This window comes from Amblyomma americanum, chromosome 1 (assembly GCF_052857255.1).
Source record: "Amblyomma americanum isolate KBUSLIRL-KWMA chromosome 1, ASM5285725v1, whole genome shotgun sequence".
Classification (NCBI taxonomy): Eukaryota; Metazoa; Arthropoda; class Arachnida; order Ixodida; family Ixodidae; genus Amblyomma; species Amblyomma americanum.
The window spans coordinates 559,778,472-559,799,048 of NC_135497.1; the positions used below are offsets into that span (position 1 = coordinate 559,778,472).

The 20,577-nt window shown below is 49.6% G+C and overlaps 1 protein-coding gene and 1 long non-coding RNA gene across 4 annotated transcripts in view; one reads left to right on the top strand and one right to left on the bottom strand.

Annotated features, from left to right (window-relative positions):
- The window catches only part of LOC144116373 (protein tolkin-like), a 1,150,388-nt gene that overhangs the window by 536,647 nt on the left and 593,164 nt on the right, over positions 1-20,577 (top strand). The window lies entirely within an intron of this gene.
- LOC144108560 (uncharacterized) lies at positions 10,107-11,512 on the bottom strand. The gene is made up of 3 exons (XR_013309490.1): positions 11,425-11,512; positions 11,150-11,340; positions 10,107-10,197 (listed from the first exon to the last, which is right to left on the bottom strand). It is a non-coding gene; the product is annotated as an uncharacterized LOC144108560 (long non-coding RNA).

Below are 20,577 nucleotides of genomic sequence, written 5' to 3' on the forward strand. Positions count from 1 at the left end.
AATGAAAACCCTGGTACTCTCTCCACACTTCAGAGATCATAGTCCTAGCCCTACTGAAATTCACAGCACCCGGACTGCATCGCCTGAGGTCATGCCAATTTGCGTGCTTGCTTCCACATGCCGCCCTTCTCCTCCCCCTGCCAGTCTTTCTTGCTCATGACCAGAGAAAACAGTTATGAGAGCAAAGCATAATGCCTATGCCCGCCCTCAACTTTTTATATTTTTATATATTTTATTTATTTCTTTTTTCCTGCTTTGAAGATAATAGAGCGTGATGCTCCATATAGGGCAGTAACCCATTGCAATAACGCACACTTGGGCGATTTCGCGCCTTCGTTCCCCGTTTTCTTTCTGTTACTCTCCTCTCTCTCTCAGTTTCTAGGAAGGAGCCCTCTTTTTGTCTCCGCGACGGAAGGCGGTCGGAGGCACCTTCGAGGCATCTTCGCGTTTCGTAACTTTACTTAATTGAGGTCTCCTTCGTTTTAAAATTCCGCTCGTGGCGGGAGGCGTTCCGGAACGACGCTGACCTCCGACGGCGTGCGATTGCAGAAGCATCTATAGCTTTGCGCCGGGATGCAGGAAACTCAGGCGCCAGACGCCTCTAAGTAGGTAGAAAACAGTGCCTTCCACTGGTTCCATGGTATTGGTGGCTGATCCGTGGTTTTCAGGAATGTACGAGGGGGCGTAAGTTCCCGTGAAACTCATAGTAAAGGTTTACCTCGTCGGCACGTTGTTGTATTGTAGATGCAAGATCGAACGACACACCGGAGCGAGCGATGTCATGCTGACGCCAAGTTTCCTCCGACCCCCCCCCCCCCCCTCCCCCCTCTACTTTTCCTGCGTCACGTATACGCGGTGTCAAGCAACATGCATGTGACTGAAACTGAAACTCTGAAGAAGAGAAACTGAAAGTAAAAGAACTGAATTTGAAAATAAGAGAAGAGAAACTGAAACTGCCGCACAGTTCATTACCTGATGGACACAACAGTATCACGTATTACTTAATGTCTTCATAAAACCACTGTTTGTTCTTCTATAACATTAGTAGCATTAGCATATGTTTGCTATTAATGACACCCAGGTAATGAACATGATCTACAAACTTAAGTAGTGTTGGTTCTGGTGTAACGCACGAATAATTTATAGATATGCCTTTGTGTATACGCCAGAGATTAAATTGTGAAGCAAGCCTTGAAACTGCCTACCTGATGGACACAACAGTATCACGTATTACTTAACGTCTTCATAAAACCGCTGTTTGTTCGTCTATAACATTAGCAGCATTAGCATATGTTTGCTATTAATGACACCCAGGTAATGAACATGATTTACCAACTTAAGTAGTGTTGGTTCTGGTGTAACGCACGAATAATTTATAGACATGGCTTTGTGTATACGCCAGAAATTAAATTGTGAAGCAAGCCTTGAAACTGCCTGTGCATTTCTCATAAAAAAAGGAAAAAAGATTATCTTGCTTTCATAGCATGCGTGTCATCTGTATCAGATGTGATTGTAATCTTGAGCTATAACTTGAAATGACCCATGCTGGCTGCCATGAAAAATCACTTTTTTAATTGTTCAACAAACCTCATAACTCATTTATGTCACGAAAGGAATGAAATACTTCACTTATGTCTCATTGCTTTGGTACAGTCATGGTTCAATATGCAATGTAAAATCTGATTCAGGAATATTTTTGTTACTTGTTGCAGGGTTTGTTCCTGAAATTCAACACATCCGGCAGTGTTGCGTTCCCGCGTGGTTTTCTTTTTTGTTAATTGAGTACAGGTGAATAGCCACCGGATTCTTCGCCGATCGGCCAGTGTGGGTATGTGCCATCTTTTGATAGGCTAACAACAATAGCAACATTGGCCAGGCTATCAGCTTCCGCAAGTTAGGTTCACGCAAGCTCCGCTTCAGGTTGATCTGATCTCCTTGCGACGAGTTGCTGATACGCAGGCTGACCCCGTCTTCTATTACGACCATATTTACCCGTCCCATGCGAAACATATGCCCGCAAATATCCTAAATGGTCTTCTTTCTGAACACCTACACAATTTTCCTCATCATACTGTTCTCTCCACTGATGCCTCCGGCAGCTGTGAGAAGGGGGCGATTGGGATATATTCGCAGGATATGGCTTGGAGCTATTCCGTTCGTATCCCTGATTATACTTCTAAATTCTTCGTAGAGTTTTTGGCTATTGGTTTGGTTCTTCTCAAAATTCCCAGACATGTAGCACGGGTTCTTATTCTTGCAGACTGCCTTTCAGTTTTAGGCTCTCTCCAAAACTCCGGAAAACCTTTATTGAATCGGCCGCTTAGGTTTTTTGTTCCGTGCACAGTGCGTGAGATCCGCTTTGTCCGGGTACCTGCAGGCATCCGGTGTCTATTTTAACGAGATGGCTGATTTATTGGCAAGGTCAGCTCTCAGCGCTCCTGTAATCTTAATCTATCCCGTCCCTCACCTCATTCTGTTGGAGACTTCACGTTTCCAGTGGTTCCAACATATTTCAGCCAGCTTGAGTGATCCGTTGCTCAATACCGTGGATTTTCACCACTTAAAGTACCCATGGGATGTCCGGTGGTGTAAATCAAGGCGTTTTGAGGTGTCAATGACGCTTCTGCGATGCAGAATCCCTCACTTAAATTTGTACTTACGCAGATACGGGTTCCCTGCGACAAACCTTTGTGTCTTATGTGGGAAAGTTCAAACATCGGACCATTTTCTCCTCTCTTGCCGGCGGTTGTTCAAGGAAATCAGTATTTGGAGGTCCCTCTTCCAGTCTCTTCCAGTTCTTCTCTCGTTCGGTGCGAGCGCCAAGGAATTCCCGTTAAGCAGTGTTTGTGGCTACCTTCATGATTACATAAGTGCAACTGATCGGTTACCTTGTTAGCTGTATACAAAATTTTGTCTCATATCCGAAATGCTTGGTTCTATTCCTGGTAATTCATATTTCTTAAATTCAATTGAATATTTCGATCTTTATCTTGATTCAGTCTTCTACGCCGCCGCCTCACGTCTTTTTTCCCGTGCAAATACTTGATTGGCAAATCTCCACTGTACCTTGGCCAATCCCCCAGCGTGGGTATGTGCCATATTTACTGAGGTGAAGAAGAAGAGCGTGGACTACAAACACTATCTGTACTTGTGCTCTATGTGTTTTTTTTTGTGTCTGTTTGCAATGTAAGCCATTACTAGGTGGAAAGGCATGCACGTAATGGACATACCCTGTGCACATGAATGCGGAAAGCTGGCCATGGTTGTCCAAGCATTGCCAACAAAGCAACGGGACCTTCAAGAAACAGAATAGGGTTGTGACCACTTACATGCAATGATTTTCATACAATCTGAAAATGTGGCAATTTACAGCAGTCCCGTGGTTATATTGTTGCAAAACAAGCCAGCTCATTTAGGCGGAAACATTTTTAGAGGCTGCCAAAAAGAACATGTCAAAAAGTTCACATAGCATCCTGTTTCATTGATGATGTTTATATGCGTGGTAAACGATATGAACAAGCATCTCTTTGTTGGTTAACTGCTTTGCTATCCACGCACTGTCATGTAGTACATACACAATCACAGTCCAGTGACTGCAGAGCGGTCTGCAACCAGTAACTTGCAACTATACTATGCAGCAAGCTTCTTTGCACGGTATTTGTTACATTTATCGAACGATGACATGGAATTGACCATTTGCGGAAAAGCGAGCGCCGCCTGTCGTGCAAACAGAGAAGCTCCGCCGGTACCTTTGGTTGGAAAGGGGCTCTCGAGCAAGCATGCGCAAGGCAGCGTTCAGCAGCTCACGTGCGCTTGTTTTGTTGTTTTAGTGTTTTTTATTGGCCGGAAACGTGTGTCAGCTAACGAAAGAGTATGATGGAAGAGGAGAACATCCCATTTCAGTTTTTAGAAACAGGGTGTAGCGAATTATTTTCGCGTTGTAGCCTGAAAAACGACCATGTGTGGCAATACCTGCACTCTGCTACCTCAACGGAGCGCCGAATGACCAAGTGAAAATGTGCGTGAATGTGCGCCTATGCGCGGGCGAGTGTGACAGTATAATGGGATGCACTTTCCTAATGCACACACACGTTTACGTTTGCGCTTCCTCGATAGGGCCAGAGTTTCTGCTAACTTAACACAACACCTTTGCCTCAGGGCACACTTAGCTGATTATTAAAGGACCTGTTGTACTATCTCAATCCCGGCTCGTGCTGATACGGCAGAGCGTTGCTTTGCGTGCTAACGGGCCGCGGGAGCGTTAAAATGCGCGGATATACGCGAGGCTGCGCTCGGCCGTGCTCCCGATGTTCAGGAAGCACATTGTAGCATTAATGGTGAATGTTCATACTAGTATATATCATTCGGTTTTCCTGCGTCGGTGGCAAAACTCTTCTAGAACGACCGAGCAGTGTGTACTGGGCAGTAAGCGCGAAATAGAGCAGCAACACCCGTTTCGAAACGTACTGGATGTGCGCATTACTGGCCCCATCAACGGGTTCGTCTTTTGCGCCTTTTATGTCGTCGCGGCCTTTATTACGTACAAGTCTCGCTGTTGCAAAACACATGGTTAGCTTAGATAAATCGCGTTGCAGTTACATGTCAGTTACGTGGAAGTTATAGCTCACATCAGTCGTCGCACTACAGCGCAGGAATGCACGGCTGGCTCATGTTTTCCAACCAAAAACCAAACCGCCCAGAGAGGGCGCTGCCTGCGCCTTCACCACGCATGCGCAGAAACTTCTCCGCAAATGGTTAATTGGTATGGCTATTTCTACACAGTGCATTTTCCTAAAGACTCATTTCTGCCATACTGTACTTTTTACCGAAAAAGCTTCCTACAGAGTCATTTAAATTGCTACGTATAAAGATGTTTGTAGCAAGTGTGTGAACCCGAACAAAAAAAAATGTTTTAATTTTCCTTAATTCTTCAGTATTCCTGATTATCACGACATAGGCATCTATATGTTGGTACAACTTTTTTCAGGCATCACAACTGATGCACCGATGTGTTTGGTACTAATTCATCTTCAGACCTTTCATGTCTGTTGGGTAAAAAAAAATACGAAATAATAGTTGGCTGCATTAGTTTTCACTGAGATAACTAGCATCACACAGCATGCTCTTGAAATTCCTCTAGCTGTCTGTAATTGGCTTCATTGTATAGCTTCATACTTGTTTAATTTAAACTCTGCACACGGCTCTTTTCACCGCACATGGCGACATGGCACGCGGAGCCCCGTGGGAATGGGCGAGGAGGATTCAGAGGTCGGCTGCTACTTCCCTGGAATCCAAACACAGCTATAGGCACCTGCAAGTCACGGTTAATTTCGGAAAGGCAGCTTTCCCCGCTTCCTTTCGTCGTCTTGTCCGTCGTGCGTCGCGTGTCGCGGCGAACCCGACAAAGGGGAGGCCATCAACCCCCTTCCCCTCCCCCTCCCCTCCTGAAGCAGAGGAAAGATCCCGCAAATAGTTTCCTAGAGAAGTGATTTTTTTTCCGTGCGGTCAACGAGCGGTCAAACGACAGGCCCAAGCAGTGTGAGGCAACGTTCTCTGTTCATTCTAGAGACGCACGCTTACACTGCAAAATGAAACCTTGTCTTTCTCTTCCAAATGCAATTTCATTTAATTTTTACAAAATGCAAGTTACATACTACAGAGATGCAAGGGCTAAAAGCTGCTAAAAAGCAGCTTGACTGGGCCCAAGCGCCTCTGAAATGGCAGTACACGACAAACGCACTTCAAGCAAAAAAAAATGTTTACATATACGTATAAAAAAGCATTAAAAATGTTTACGTGCTCATAACGCAGCGCTATCCACGTTCTTTTATTGATGACGCCATAAGCAGAGCTTCAAATCTGAACCGTAGTCAAATACTCCAGGGGCACCGAAGAGATAACCGAAATGATTACACTACAAACCTTATTCTCACATTTAACAGTAACGCACCGAACATAAACAGAATTCTTAATAAGCACTTTAATATTCTCCAGCAAAGTTAACGACTATCGAAAATATTTACATGCGCACCCCGCGTGATTTACAGGCGTGCCAAAAACATTCAGAACCATCTAGTCCACTCCAAGGAACACAAAACCCCAAAACATGGATGCCAGCTCTGTAGTAAAGATCGCTGCAAAGTTTGCAAGCACATGAAGACTACGTGTTCCGCAACTAGTACGAGGTCAGTTTTCCAGCATTCAATCAACGGCAAGTTTGACTGCGCCTCATCAAACATTATTTACCTTCTTGAATGCACTGTGTGTAACCAGCAATACATAGGAGAGACAAACACTGCATTCCGCATTCGATTTAACAACCACCGAGCACACACCAAGTCTCTCCCCAACCTTCCCGTATCCAAGCATGTAAACTAAGAAGGACACCCATTTGACCAACTAAAAGTAACAATTATTCAAGGGCGCTTCAAAAACAGGCGAAAATGTGAACAACGTGAATTCTATTTTATCCACAAGTTTAATACTATTCAAGAATGTCTTAACGAAAATCCTGGTATCCTTTCTTTTATTCACGACCTCCAAACAAAATGATACTGCACATCTCGTTAATTGGCTAACTCAGATATACCCTTTATAACTCCTAGTGTATATCCCAAGCAATCATACCCCTCCTTACTTACACTATCCTGCCTCGTGCAGTATTGATAAGTTCTGACGTTCTTTCCTTACTTTTTTCCGACAATTTGAAATCTTTGTACACAGCTAGCCCAGCCCTCCTCCACTACAACCAAGTATTCCCGACGAAGTCGGTTCAAAGACCCGCCCAGGGAGAGGGGTGCACCGTTCAGTGAAACCCAGACCCCCTGAGTAAGTTCTTACACATGTGCTCGTTAGCGTAGCCCACTCCTTCCTTAACGTTCTAGCCCTCGGCTCACCGGAAATTAGTGAGACCTCCAAAAGGCGCCTGGTTTGGCCTGTTCGTTGCTGCTTGCGCAGCGGTGCCTCTTTGGCCACGCATCTGCAGCGGCGCCCATCTTTGTGTTTGTGCATTTTGTTTGGGTCTTGTTTGCACGCTTTGCTTTCGTACGCCTGTGGTTGCCGCGCTGCCCATGTACCCCGCACCGTCTTCCTCTCCCTTTCTCTCGTTGCGCCATCTCCTTTTTTTACCCCGTCCTTCCTTACTATAATAGTTCCCCCCCTTTTTTTCTTTTCTTTCTATTTTTTGCTTCCTCCCCCAATCTTGTCCCTGTCTGCTCCCCACACCCCTATCTTTATTTTTTTACTTTTTTGTTCAATTTCTTGAACTGTTGTTGCTATTTGCTTGTTACACTCCTTTTGCCCTCCTCTGCAGCTCACAAACTTAAAACGTTGATTTGACGCGAGACCACTACAGTCCTGAAGACCGCACCGCGGTCGAAACGATGATAAATAAATGTGTCGGTGTAGAAGTGCCCACTTCTCTTAAATCTCTCTCTCTCTCTCTCTCTCTCTCTCTCTCTATATATATATATATATATATATATATATATATATATATATATATATATATATATATATATATATATATATATATATTAGAACAAACACAAAAACAACGAAGCAAGTGACATATAGATTAAATGCAATAAAAACAATGAGCATGTATGTTCACTAACAATAGTTTACAGACGCATGAAAACAAACAGAAGACCCGAGAAAAATAAAGAGAAAAGAAACACTCAATAGGCATACATGGCACCGGCAGACAACAGGGGAACATAAAATGCAACCTGGCTATATATTAACAAAATACATTTTTAACTCGCTTGGTTTAACACTATCCAAAACTTTGTACTTATTAAGAGTGGTCGGTAAATTGTGTTCAAGCGTTTGTAGTTTATAATTAATTCGAAAATATGGAATATACCAGAGATCGGTGTTTCAGGTGTAGAGTCGATTCGAAGCGGTCCTTAAATGTGTAGTGCGTATTAAGAAATCTCTATAAGCAGGAGAAGAATGGTAAAAGAACCTCAAAATGCGAAAAACATATATGTTCAAAACGAATTATGTTATAATTTCTGAAAGCAGTTTGCGTTGGAGAGACAGATAAGGAAGGTTTGCAATGTAGCGGATCATTTTCTTCTGCAGAACCTGTATTTTTATCACATTTGTTTTTGTGGTGGTTGCCCAAATAGAGTTACGGAACCGAAAAGAGCATGATAAATTTGAATTTTCACGTGAGTGGGAAGGAGCCATCGACATCGTGTTAGAACACCTGCTACTGAAGAGAGCTTTTTGCAAATATTTTCCACATGTCGATCCCACCTGAGATGCGACGAGAAAGTAACTTCAGGGATTTTGTGGCTGCCTACAATTTGAATTTCTTGACCTGCGTATTTAGGAGCGCGTTGTAGTTCGACTGGCTTGTTCCTTGCACGGAAAATTATTACCTTAGTCTTTGTAGGGTTTATTTGGAGGCAATTAGAAGAGGACCAGTTCTCTAGTTTTGCAAGGATTACGTTGCACTCTTCAATTAACTTGTTTATGTCGTGACCAGGGATTAGTAAACTGCTATCATCGGCGTATATAATAAATTTCGCTTTGTCATAAATATGCACAATGTCATTTATAGAGATGTTAAAAAGCACCGGGCCCAGAATGCTGCCTTGAGGCACACCATTTCGTACCGCCAGAAAAGAAGACTGATGGTTGTGGATATAGACAGATTGTTTTCGATTTTGCAGGTATGATTTCATGAGGTCTAAAGGTGTTCCACGAACTCCGTTTTGAGAAAGTTTATGAGTTAAAATTTGATGGTTTAGGGAATCGAAAGTCTTACTAAAATCAATGAAGAGTCCGACAGTGAGAATACCTGCTTCAGTGTTTTGCAGGATACCTTCCTTAAGTGATAACAAAGCCGTTTCCGTCGACTTTCCCCTTCGGAAGCCAAATTGAGCATCAGACAGGATTTGTTTTGCATTAAAAAACTTCACTACACGGGAAAAGATTACTTTTTCCAAGCCCTTTGAAAAGTCTGGAATCACAGATATTGGTCTATAATTGGACACTACATCTTTATCTACACTACATCTTCGCCTCTTTTTCTTCATTTCTTCCGGGTAATCTCCCGTTTCAATTAACAAATTGAAGATGTATGCAAGCACAGGTGCAATATATGATAGTACATATTTGACTGGTTTTATCTGAATATTGTCAACATCTAAGGCTTTGCTATTATTTAAATTCATAAAGGTCTCATTGGTGGGCTCAAGGAAAAGGCTTTTGAAAGGGCTACAAGATGAAGGAACTTCAGGTAGATGCATCATAGGTAAATGGGTGGTTAAAAACTTGCTGTTTAAATGGCCAGCAAGAGCCTGACCGGATAATTCAGAGCCCTTATAGATTATTCGTTGAGCTAGCGCATTTTTCGTATTGCGACGTAACAAGTTATCTACAACTTTCCACACAGTGTCTGAATTTTTCATTCTAACATCAGAGAACAGTTTTTGATGATACACAGTCTTAGCACGCTTAAGCTCAGCATTTAGATTATTTCTTGTTTTTTTTTAATAAGAGATTCAAGAGAGCGATTATTTAAAAAGGCATGGTACTTGTTTTTGCTCTTTATCATTCTTCTGAGCTCTGGCGTGATCCATGGTTTTCTTATTCGTTTAGACTGCTTAATGTTCTTTATATATTTCTACAAAAACCTTGATAAACGCTGAATATGCATTATTTGAGTCCTATATAGAATAACTAGGACTCCCGCCCAAAAACATTTCAGCTTATCTGGGTACCTCCAACCTTTTTTATTTTCGTGTAACTCCAGCCTCTCTTCATCTTTGTTATTGTAGCCGCTATTGTTTCTCAAGTACCATCTTGATATTAGCTGTTCCTAATTCAAGCATTCTGCAGGGTTTGAAGGACCTATTTAATTGGAAATGCGAACACGTGCACAGGGTGGAAAGCGTGTGATCTGCCTGGAAACACTGAGGCGGCCCCGAGAAGGGCCTTTATTAAGGTTGACAGCCGTTTTGTGCCTCTTCACTTGGCAGCGACGACACAGCGTGTGCTGTCCCCATGGTTTTGCCCCAGCTGTCGAAGCAATCCTCGGGCACGACCTTCGACATCTGATGTTTTTATTTAACAAACACAGGGACCAAAGTCGTGCTGTATGCAGTGCGATCGCCATGTGGTTCCACTGACGGCGAACAATCATCCACCTAGCCCGGCTCTTTGGACAGATTCAGGAAACGACTGAAAAGAACAAAAGTAACGAGCAAACAAGTTAGAACGCAAAGAAACGAAGGCGCTCTGCGCTAATGCTGTAGCGAGGTCTAATATGTAAATTTTCACGGCTGGCGTCGATTTCTACAAAGCGCGGGTAGTCGCTACGGAAATAAACAAAGGCGCTTTGGAGCTGGGTAAGTCTGCAGCTACAAGCACGAGTTTTTTGTCTCTACCGCCGATTTCCACACCGCGCGATCGTCATAACTTTTCTTGGACTTGCTGTTGAAGCTGACAGCGATCATAAAAATTAAGGCCGCCGACTGTAGTGACAGAGGCTTGCCAATGAAAGGAACAAAGCCGTGCACTTTGTCAACCAGGCAACGAGACCTAGCGCGAGTTTTAGAGCCGACTTGGACAAAGCGCGAGACGGCGCGCGCTTCTAACGCTTGCCGACGCAAAGAAACAAAGGCGCGCTGCGCTGGGATAACGCCGTAGCGAGGTCTAATATGTAAATTTTCACGGATGCTGTCGATTTCGACAAAGCGCTAAAAGTCTCTAAGGAATTAAACTAAGCTGCACTGCACTGGGTGAATGCTGGACACTTAGGCCAGGCGCGATTAATAATAATAATAATAATTGGTTTTGGGGGAAAGGAAACGGCGCAGTATCTGTCTCATATATCGTTGGACACCTGAACCGCGCCGTAAGGGAAGGGTAAAGGAGGGAGTGAAAGAAGCAAGCAAGAGAGGTGCCGTAGTGGAGGGCTCCGGAATAATTTCGACCACCTGGGGATCTTTAACGTGCACTGACATCGCACAGCACACGGGCGCCTCAGCGTTTTTCCTCCATAAAAACGCAGCCGCCGCGGTCGGGTTCGAACCCGGGAACTCCGGATCAGTAGTCGAGCACCCTAACCACTGAGCCACCGCAGCGGGAAGGCGCGATTTGCACAATGCGCGAGTCGGAACTTCTGACTTACCGTTGCAGCTGATAGCGATCCTAAAGGGCAGATTGTAGTGGCAGAATTATCGTGGCCACTTTTACCCTGGACTTGCCACTGCAAAGGAACAAAGGCGCACTGGGGTCGATGCCCTGGCGTCTCGCCACGTGGTATCGGTCCGCGGCAAATAAGGACAGCATCGGCTCGCCAGAAGCATCCAGGAAACGATGCTGCAAAAAAAAGTTACGTTACAAGCGCCGCAATTTGGCGAGTTCTGCACGAGAAAACTTGCGAAAACGTTGTTCAACCCTTACCTCGTGATTGAGAACGTGCACGCCCGACAAGCGCTTCATCGTGGCTGTCAGACGGCGGTTCAGATGGCGACGCCGGCGGTCCTCAAACCCGATTATGGGTCGTCGTAATGGAGTTGCAAAATTTTGAACACCAGCACGACGTGCTCCTGCAGCAGGAAAACGAGGTCCTGGAGTGCGCATGGCATGTAAGTAAGCGGTACAGCACTTCATGAAGCGAAATTTGAGATAAAATGCGTACCTTTATGTCGCTGGCGATTTCTCGCGGCTCAGCGCCTTTTGGGGGTCGTCGCAATGTCGTGGAAGCAAGAACTGCACAGAAATTTCAGCTGGCTGCGCCGACGAGCGCACCACGCAAAAAAAAAAAAGCCATACCCGGACAGCTTCCGAAACGCGCGCGTCGCCGCTGTTACGTCTCGCCTACGACGCGCGGTATAGCCGGCGCGGATGCAACGGACGCCGCGGCTTCGTTCATCGCGGCCGCAACGCCTCCCGCCAAGCGCGTCCAGGCAGGTTTCAGTGCCACGTGTCGTCGTGCGTGCGTGTGTGTGTGTGTGCATGTTGGTGCCCACGCTTGTCAAAGCGCGGCAGCCGGGGAGAGGAGCTCCCCAACTGGGAGGCGAGGAGGTCTGACCGGCGCTGGCCCGGCGGACGCGAGCGTCACGTCTGGACATGTCCGTGCGTCGCCGTCTTGTGCGACTCATCCCAAGCCGTTCCTTCTTGCCCTCGACTCCGAGGGTATAAAAAGACAGCTGCGCCGGACGCCAAGGGGTTCAACTTGGTGATGGCCCAGCTGCCCACCTGCCTCCCAGATGGCCTGAAACTACCCGTCCGCATTGCTATCTACGCGGACGACATTGCCCTATGGTGTCGCGGACCACGGCGCCAGAGGGTTCAGGTCATCAAGAACGTACAGCGGGCCATCACCAGGGTCGGCTCCTACCTGGAACGGGTTGGTCTGCAGCTCTCCCCCACCAAGTCTGAGGCCATGCTGCTCAACATCCGGCCAGGAGCACGCCCAGGGAAGACCTACCTCAGCGTCGCAGGACGGGAGCTCCCATGGCGGCATTCCTGCCGCTACCTGGGCCTCCTGATCGACCGCCACCTCACCTGGCGCCCAGCCGTCAAGGCATTCTGCCGACAGGCAACCAGGGTCCGTGGCGCCATCCGGAATCTCCTGGCTGGGGGAAACGGTATCACCCCACAAATGGGGCTCCGGTTCTTCCAGGCCATGGCAGGGGCCCAGTTCCTGTACGCCCTCCCTCTGGTCCAGATGACCATACAACAGCAGCTGGCCATCGAGCGATCTCAGAGGGCTGCAGTCCGTCTCTGTCTGGGACTTCCCCGTGGCTCCCATATCTCGGCCACACTTGCAGAGGCTGGCGTGTGGCCCATGATGCTGCAGGCCCAGCGGACTGCGCTCCGCCATGCTGAGCGTCTCCACCTCGCCCCGGACGGGCGTCCCCTCCTGGAGCGCCTCCTCGGCCACCCTCATTCTCGAATGGGGAAGGTTGCCCAGGAGTTCGAGCAGCTGGTGGGTGGGCAGCCGGAGCACCTTCCTTCCCCTCCACGACCTGACCTGGGCCATCAGTTCCGGGTGCTCATGCCACCACGGGGCACCAGGCCGAAGCGCCTCACCCCTGCAGTTGGCCTCCGGCAGGAAGCAGCAGCGACCCTGGAGGAGGACCTGGCCGGCTGCACACAGCTCTACACGGACGGGTCGGTCCTCATGGGTGCTTGCCCGTCTGCCGCAGCTGCTTGCACCGCTCCTTCGTTGGGAGAAAGCCGGCAGGCCAGGCTTCCGTTCGTGGCCAGCTCGACCACAGCAGAGCTGGCGGCCCTCCACCTGGCTGCCGACATCCTGGAGTCACACCCCGCGCTGCAGACTGTGGCCATTCTGAGCGACTCCAGGGTGGCCCTTCAGCTTCTGCAAGAGCCACGGAGCCGGCTGCCCATCGTGCGCAAGCTGGCAGCCAGACTGGACAGAATCTGTTCCCATGGCTGCTCTATCTCCCTGGCCTGGATCCCCAGCCACGTTGGAGTCCCAGGGAATGAGGAGGCAGATGCCCTGGCCAAGGCTGCGCATGGACACCCTACCCCCTGCTCTACTGCTGTGGTGCCCCTGGATGTGGCCAGAGGCATCGTGGAGCGGCAGCTCCTAATGGAGCACCCCGACCCCAGGGTTGCCCAAGGGAAACCCCCACAACGCCTGCCAGACAAGGGGATCACAAGACGTCAGAGGTCCCTCCTGCTCCGGCTCCGCATCGGATGCTCCTGGACCGGGGCTAGGCTCCACCGCAAGGGTTTGGCCCCCACGGCGGACTGCTCCCGCTGTGGCCATTCGGAGGAGACCATCGACCACCTCCTCCTCGATTGCCCTGCCTTGGCCACCCACCAGGCAAAGCTGGCTGCCTGCTATAGGGACCTGAGCCTTCCATCAAACTCGGCCAGTGCCCTCCTCTTCCCCACCGGCCCCAACGCTTCCAAGGCGTTCCGGTCTCTCCTCGCCTTCCTGGAGGAGACGGGTCTGGACGGCTATTGCTAGCCCAAGGCAGCTGACTGACAGTTGACGGCGTCTCCCGCATCTGTATACTCCCCCCTTTTTTCCCTTTTTCCTTCTTCCTCTGAAACCCTACCTATCCTTCTCTCTATCTGCACGCCGGCAGTGGTGGTGGTGCTTTAACACCAGTCACAGGCCCGTGCATTTTCCTTTCCTCTTCCCCTTTCATCCACTTACTACTAATTACTACGCCAAGGGGGACTTCGATTTCTTCCTTCGAGTAACGTGGTCGCCCTGACCGGCTGCTCTTTTGCGATGCCAGAATAAACAAGTTGTTCTGTTGCCAGTCGACTCATCCTTTGCCGGGACCTTCGGATGTTTCCAGCTGTGCCCCAGGCCGCCAGGCCAACGCTACCCTTGGGGCTTGCAACCCTTTTGCAACAACTGGTTGCCAGCGGTGAGATCCCGACAACGGAGGCCAGCAGCGAAGATATGCGGTCAACTGTATGCTGAGCAGCACAACGACCATCCGGGAGCAGTGCAACGAGCCCTGTGTGATGACTGGTTGCCTGCAGCGGAACGACTGCGCTGAATTCTTGGCTGCGAGGTTTGGTGAGTGCGGGACTTTCTTCTTCTGTGTTTTGCCAGGCTTTTGTTAGTGTCAGAAACAGAGCTGGTAATTGTGTTGTCGTTGCTGCCGGGTTAGTTTGCGGCAAGACAATAGTAGGCAGTAGAGAAAGCAGCATTCGGAGCAGCCATGGATTTGAAGTCGTTGCGCAAACCGAAATTGCTGGAGCTTGCAAGAGAGTTGGGTCTGGATGTCTCAGACAAACTCAGAAAACCAGAACTGCTAAGGGCTATTCTTGAGTTGGAGGCTGAGGATGACGAGCTGTCGGAATGCCTTGAGACCATTGAGGAGAGGGAGCAAAAAGAGAAAGACGAGCGCGAACGTAAAGAACAAAAAGAGAAAGACGAGCGCGAACGTAAAGAACAAAAAGAGAAAGACGAGCGCGAACGTAAAGAACAAAAAGAGAAAGACGAGCGCGAACGTAAAGAGCAAAAAGAGGAGCGCGAACGTAAAGAGCAAAAAGAGAAAGAAGAGCGCGACCACGCTTTAGAAATGAAGCGTCTCGAGGTAGAGATGGAACGCGCTCGTAATGGAAGTCAGGCACACGGTGCAGGAGAACGGGTATCGTTCAAAATGACTGACCTGATGCGGCCGTTTAAGCTTGGAGAGGACATTGGTTTGTTCCTGGTTAACTTTGAGCGAACGTGCGAGAAGCAGGGGTTCTCTCGGGAAACGTGGCCACAGCGCTTGCTCACTTTGTTACCCGCCGAGGCGGCCGACGTAGTCGGTCGCTTGAAGAGAGAGGAGGCAGAGGATTTCGACCAAGTGAAATCGAGTCTGCTAAAAAAGTACAGGCTGTCAGCGGAGGCGTTCCGTCGGATGTTTCGGGAAAATGAAAAAGGCAGAAGCGAGTCATATACAGAGTTTGCCTACAGGCTTATGTCAAACATGCAGGAGTGGCTCAAAGAAGAGAAAGCGTTTGGTGACCACGAGAAAATTCTGCAGTGTTTCGGGCTGGAACAGTTTTACAGCCGGTTACCTGAGAACGTGCGGTACTGGGTCTTGGATAGGCCAGACGTTAGTACAGTGGCTAAAGCCGCCGAGCTAGCCGAGGAGTTCGTGACGCGTCGGGCTCGCGGAGCTAAGGACGGTCAAAAGGGTGAATTTGGCTCCAAGTCTGAGAGGCCGAAGTTCACACCCATGAGAGCAAGGGGGGACACACGTAGTGCGGATGCGAGTGAAAGCAGTCCGACCGAACGTAAGGAGACGGCGGCAGCCGAAGCCGAACGCAGAAAGCGGTTCGAGACGAGGCAAGCGCGCGTGTGTTATACGTGTCAGAAGCCGGGTCACTTTTCGGCGCAGTGTCCAGAAACAAAAACAAAAGTCGTGTTTTTGTCATTATGCAGCACTGACGAGAACATGAAGCTTCTCGAGCCTTACATGCGAGACTTCCTTGTGAACGGGAAAGAGTGCCGAGTGCTTCGTGATTCCGCAGCTACAATGGATGTAGTTCACCCCTCTTACGTTGAACCCGATATGTTCACGGGCGAGTGCGCATGGATCAAGCAAGCCGTGGAAGCTCACAGCGTGTGACTGCCCGTAGCAAAAGTGGTTATTGAAGGACCTTTCGGAGCAATTGAGACGGAGGCCGCAGTGTCATCTATGCTGCCCCCCCCCCCCCCAGTACCCGTACCTATTTTCGAACAGGTCCGATCACCTCCTGCGCGAGAAGGGGCTTTTGTTTGGTGAGGCTAGCGTTCAGGCCTTAACCAGATCGAGAGTTCGGGAGCTCGCTGCAAAGGCGGTAGTTGCGGGGCCGACGTTGTCGAGCAATGAGAAAGGGTCGGAGGCGCAGCAAGCTGATATTCAGAGCACGTCCGAACTGAATAAAATTGAGCCTGTAGCGCTGAAGGCACCAAGTACTGAAGAGGAAACGCCCGACACGGGAAAGTTAGAAGACCTATCTGCAGATTTGCTCATCGCGCCTACGTCCGATGGACTTAATAGGTTGCTAAAAGTCAGCCGGTCGGCTTTGATAGCCGAGCAAAAAAAGGATGGCAGCCTAAAAAACATGCGCTGCAATGTCAAAGAAGGTATCGCCAAGAAAAATGCTCGTTTTGTGGAAAGAGGTGGGGTCCTGTACCGGAAGTATCTAGACCGCAGAGGAGTCGAGTTCGATCAGCTGATCGTGCCTCAGTGCTACCGTCAGGATCTGTTGCGCTTGTCGCATGGCGGTTCGTGGTCCGGACACCTAGGAGTTAAGAAGACTAAGGACCGTCTCTTGCAAGAATACTATTGGCCAGGGTGTTTTCGTGACGCAGAACACTTTGTGAGGACATGTGACACCTGCCAGCGGGTTGGCAAACCAGGGGACAAATCGAGGGCGCCCTTGAAGTTGGTACCTATCATTACGGAGCCTTTTAGACGGCTGGTTATTGATACAGTGGGACCTCTGCCGGTAACAGCCACAGGGTACAGACACATTTTGACTGTGATCTGCCCAGCGACAAAGTTCCCTGAAGCAGTGCCGCTTAAAGACCTCAGCTCAGTTGAGATAGTCAATGCACTACTGTCCATATTTGCGCGAGTTGGTTTTCCTGCGGAAATCCAGTCAGATCAGGGCACAGTGTTTACGAGCGCTTTGACGACAGCCTTTCTCGAAAGGTGTGGGGTAAAGCTGTTAAACAGCTCAGTGTACCACCCACAGTCGAATTCCGTTCAGAAGCTCCACTCCGTCATGAAGCGCGTGTTGAGAGCATTGTGTTTTGAGCAACAAAGTGATTGGGAGCTGTGTCTGCCTGGGGTGATGTTTGCATTAAGGACCGCGCCGCATGCGGCTACGGGGTTTTCGCCAGCTGAGCTGGTGTACGGTCGCTCGCTGCGGTCTCCGCTTCGCATGCTTCGAGACTCGTGGGAAGGAAGGGGCGACGACCCAGTCGTGGTCGAGTACGTGCTTAGTCTCCTCGAACGCTTAAGAAGGGCACAGGAGTTGTCAGGTGAAGCAATGGCAAAGGCCCAGCAGTGGGCCAAGGTTTATTATGATCGGACAGCCAGGGCCCGTCGTTTTGAGGTGGGCGATGAGGTAATGGTATTGCGCACATCGCTAAAAAACAAACTCGACGTGCAGTGGGAGGGCCCAGCACGGATTGTTCAAAAACTGTCGGATGTTAACTACGTGGTGAGTCTGCCAGGAAAGCGGAAAGCACAGCAAGTTTACCACTGTAATCTGCTCAAACCCTATAGACAACGGGAAGCAGTGGTGTTTATGATGGTAAACGTTCCCGAAGAGCTTCCGGTCGAGCTTCCGGGACTAGGCTCAGTTACGAACAGGGAAGACACCGATCAGGTCATTAGTGACTTAATCATTAAAGCACCGCTGTCGGCTGAGCAGAAAACCGAACTACAACTCTTACAAGAGTTTCAAGGTCAGTTCTCTGAGAGGCCTGGTAGGACTTCTGTCCTTACTCATGATATAGAACTTACCTCCCCAGAGCCAGTACGATCCAAGGCGTACCGGGTGTCACCCCGCCAGCGCGATATTATGGAGGTTGAGGTAAAGAAAATGCTACAGCTCGGTGTTATTGAGGCGGGTGAGAGTGATTATACCTCCCCTTTGATTTTAGTTGAGGTACCGGGCAAGGAACCTCGTCCTTGCGTCGACTACCGCAGGCTTAATTCCATCACTAAGGATCAAATTTATCCGATCCCTAACATCGAGGAGCGCCTTGAGAAAGTTAGTAGCGCTCAGTTTATTTCCACCCTAGATCTTGTCAGGGGTTATTGGCAGGTTCCACTTACAGAAGAGGCTAGTAGGTATGCGGCGTTCATTTCACCAATGGGAACATTCCGTCCCAAAGTTTTGAGTTTTGGTTTGAAGAACGCGCCATACTGCTTTTCAAGCCTCATGGACAAAGTGTTGCGGGGACAGGAAGAATTCGCTTTACCGTATTTAGACGACGTAGCGATATTATCCGCATCCTGGTCTGAGCATATGGCACACTTGCGGGCAGTGCTAACCCGCCTGCGCGAAGCGGGCTTGACAGTCAAGGCTCCCAAGTGCCAATTAGCACAGGCCGAGGTTGTCTACCTCGGTCACGTGATTGGACAGGGTCGTCGCCGTCCCTCTGAAATAAAGGTGGCCGCTGTGCGAGACTTCCCGCAACCGCGCACGAAGACCGATATTCGGTCGTTCTTAGGTGTCGCCGGCTACTATCAGAGGTACATCCCCAGGTACTCCGATATCGCGGCTCCCCTGACGGATGCTCTAAGAAAAACAGAGCCCCAAACAGTCGTCTGGAGCGAGACAAAGGAAAGAGCTTTTAGCGCCCTAAAGAGCGCCCTAACAAGCCAGCCTGTGCTACGATCGCCAGACTACACAAAAGGGTTCGTTGTTCAGTGCGATGCTAGTGAGCGAGGTATGGGCGTTGTACTGTGCCAAAGGGACAATGGAGAAGTGGAACACCCCGTCCTGTATGCTAGTCGTAAGCTGACCTGTCGTGAGCAGGCGTACAGCGCCACCGAGAAAGAGTGTGCGTGTCTCGTGTGGGCCGTTCAGAAATTGTCATGCTACCTAGCCGGCTCGAGGTTTATCATTGAGACGGATCACTGCCCTCTCCAATGGCTGCAGACCATCTCTCCCAAAAATGGCCGCCTCCTGCGCTGGAGCCTCGCTTTGCAACAATATTCCTTTGAGGTGCGTTACAAAAAGGGGAGTCTCAACGGTAACGCCGATGGCTTAAGTCGAAGCCCCTAACGTAGGAATCCGCCTCAAAGTTGTTTGTTACTGATGTTTTCTTCCTGAGGCAGGATTTTTAACATATTGCTTTTGTTTAGTGTTTCTAAGTGATTATGTGCTTTCTAGTGCAATTTTCCAATTTGTGGACGCGTTCTGAGTGCTGCTTGACTACTGTAAGGAACTAGGCAGTAGTATAAAAGGGGAAAGAGCCTGGCAGAGCTTAGTGAGGGTTGTCTCGTGCTTGCTGACTGAGCGGTTGCGTTTCGGCGTAGTTCTAACGCTTGCTGGGAACGAGCACAAAAATGGCAACTCTCCCGAAGTCACTTTGCAGTGTCCTGTGTGATCCTGAACATGTGAACGAGGCCTTCTCTGTGCGCTGCGCTCAAGCAACGTCGAGGGACGATCGGTTTCGATTACGAGCATCATCGAGCGACATCCCTCTGGACAGCGGATGCAGTCCCCTGACCATCGGGATCTCCTTCTCCCGGCGGGGCGGTCTGTTACGTCTCGCCTACAACGCGCGGTATAGCCGGCGCGGATGCAACGGACGCCGCGGCTTCGTTCATCGCGGCCGCAACGCCTCCCGCCAAGCGCGTCCAGGCAGGTTTCAGTGCCACGTGTCGTCGTGCGTGCGCGCGTGTGTGTGTGCATGTTGGTGCCCACGCTTGTCAAAGCGCGGCAGCCGGGGAGAGGAGCTCCCCAACTGGGAGGCGAGGAGGTCTGACCGGCGCTGGCCCGGCGGACGCGAGCGTCACGTCTGGACATGTCCGTGCGTCGCCGTCTTGTGCGACTCATCCCAAGCCGTTCCTTCTTGCCCTCGACTCCGAGGGTATAAAAAGACAGCTGCGCCGGACGCCAACGGGGACTTCGATTTCTTCCTTCGAGTAACGTGGTCGCCCTGACCGGCTGCTCTTTTGCGATGCCAGAATAAACAAGTTGTTCTGTTGCCAGTCGACTCATCCTTTGCCGGGACCTTCGGATGTTTCCAGCTGTGCCCCAGGCCGCCAGGCCAACGCTACCCTTGGGGCTTGCAACCCTTTTGCAACACCGCCTACGCTCACGAAGAGAATGCCCGCAGACCACGCATGCCCGGCGGCCGGCTGGACGGCCCTAGCGATTCCCTAGGCACTCTAGGGACAGGCCGAGAGAGGCGCGGCGACCCCACATCCGGTTGAGAACGAGGGCGAAGAGAAAAAACGTCACGCAGACACGCATCCCACCGACCAATCGGCGTTTCCAGCCTACCGACCCGCAAACGCTTACGCGTTGACGGCAACGCGGGCGTCCACCGCGCGTCGCGTTTTTCGCTCGCGGAAAACGCGCCATGCGGTTCCGCCTTTAAACCGGGATACA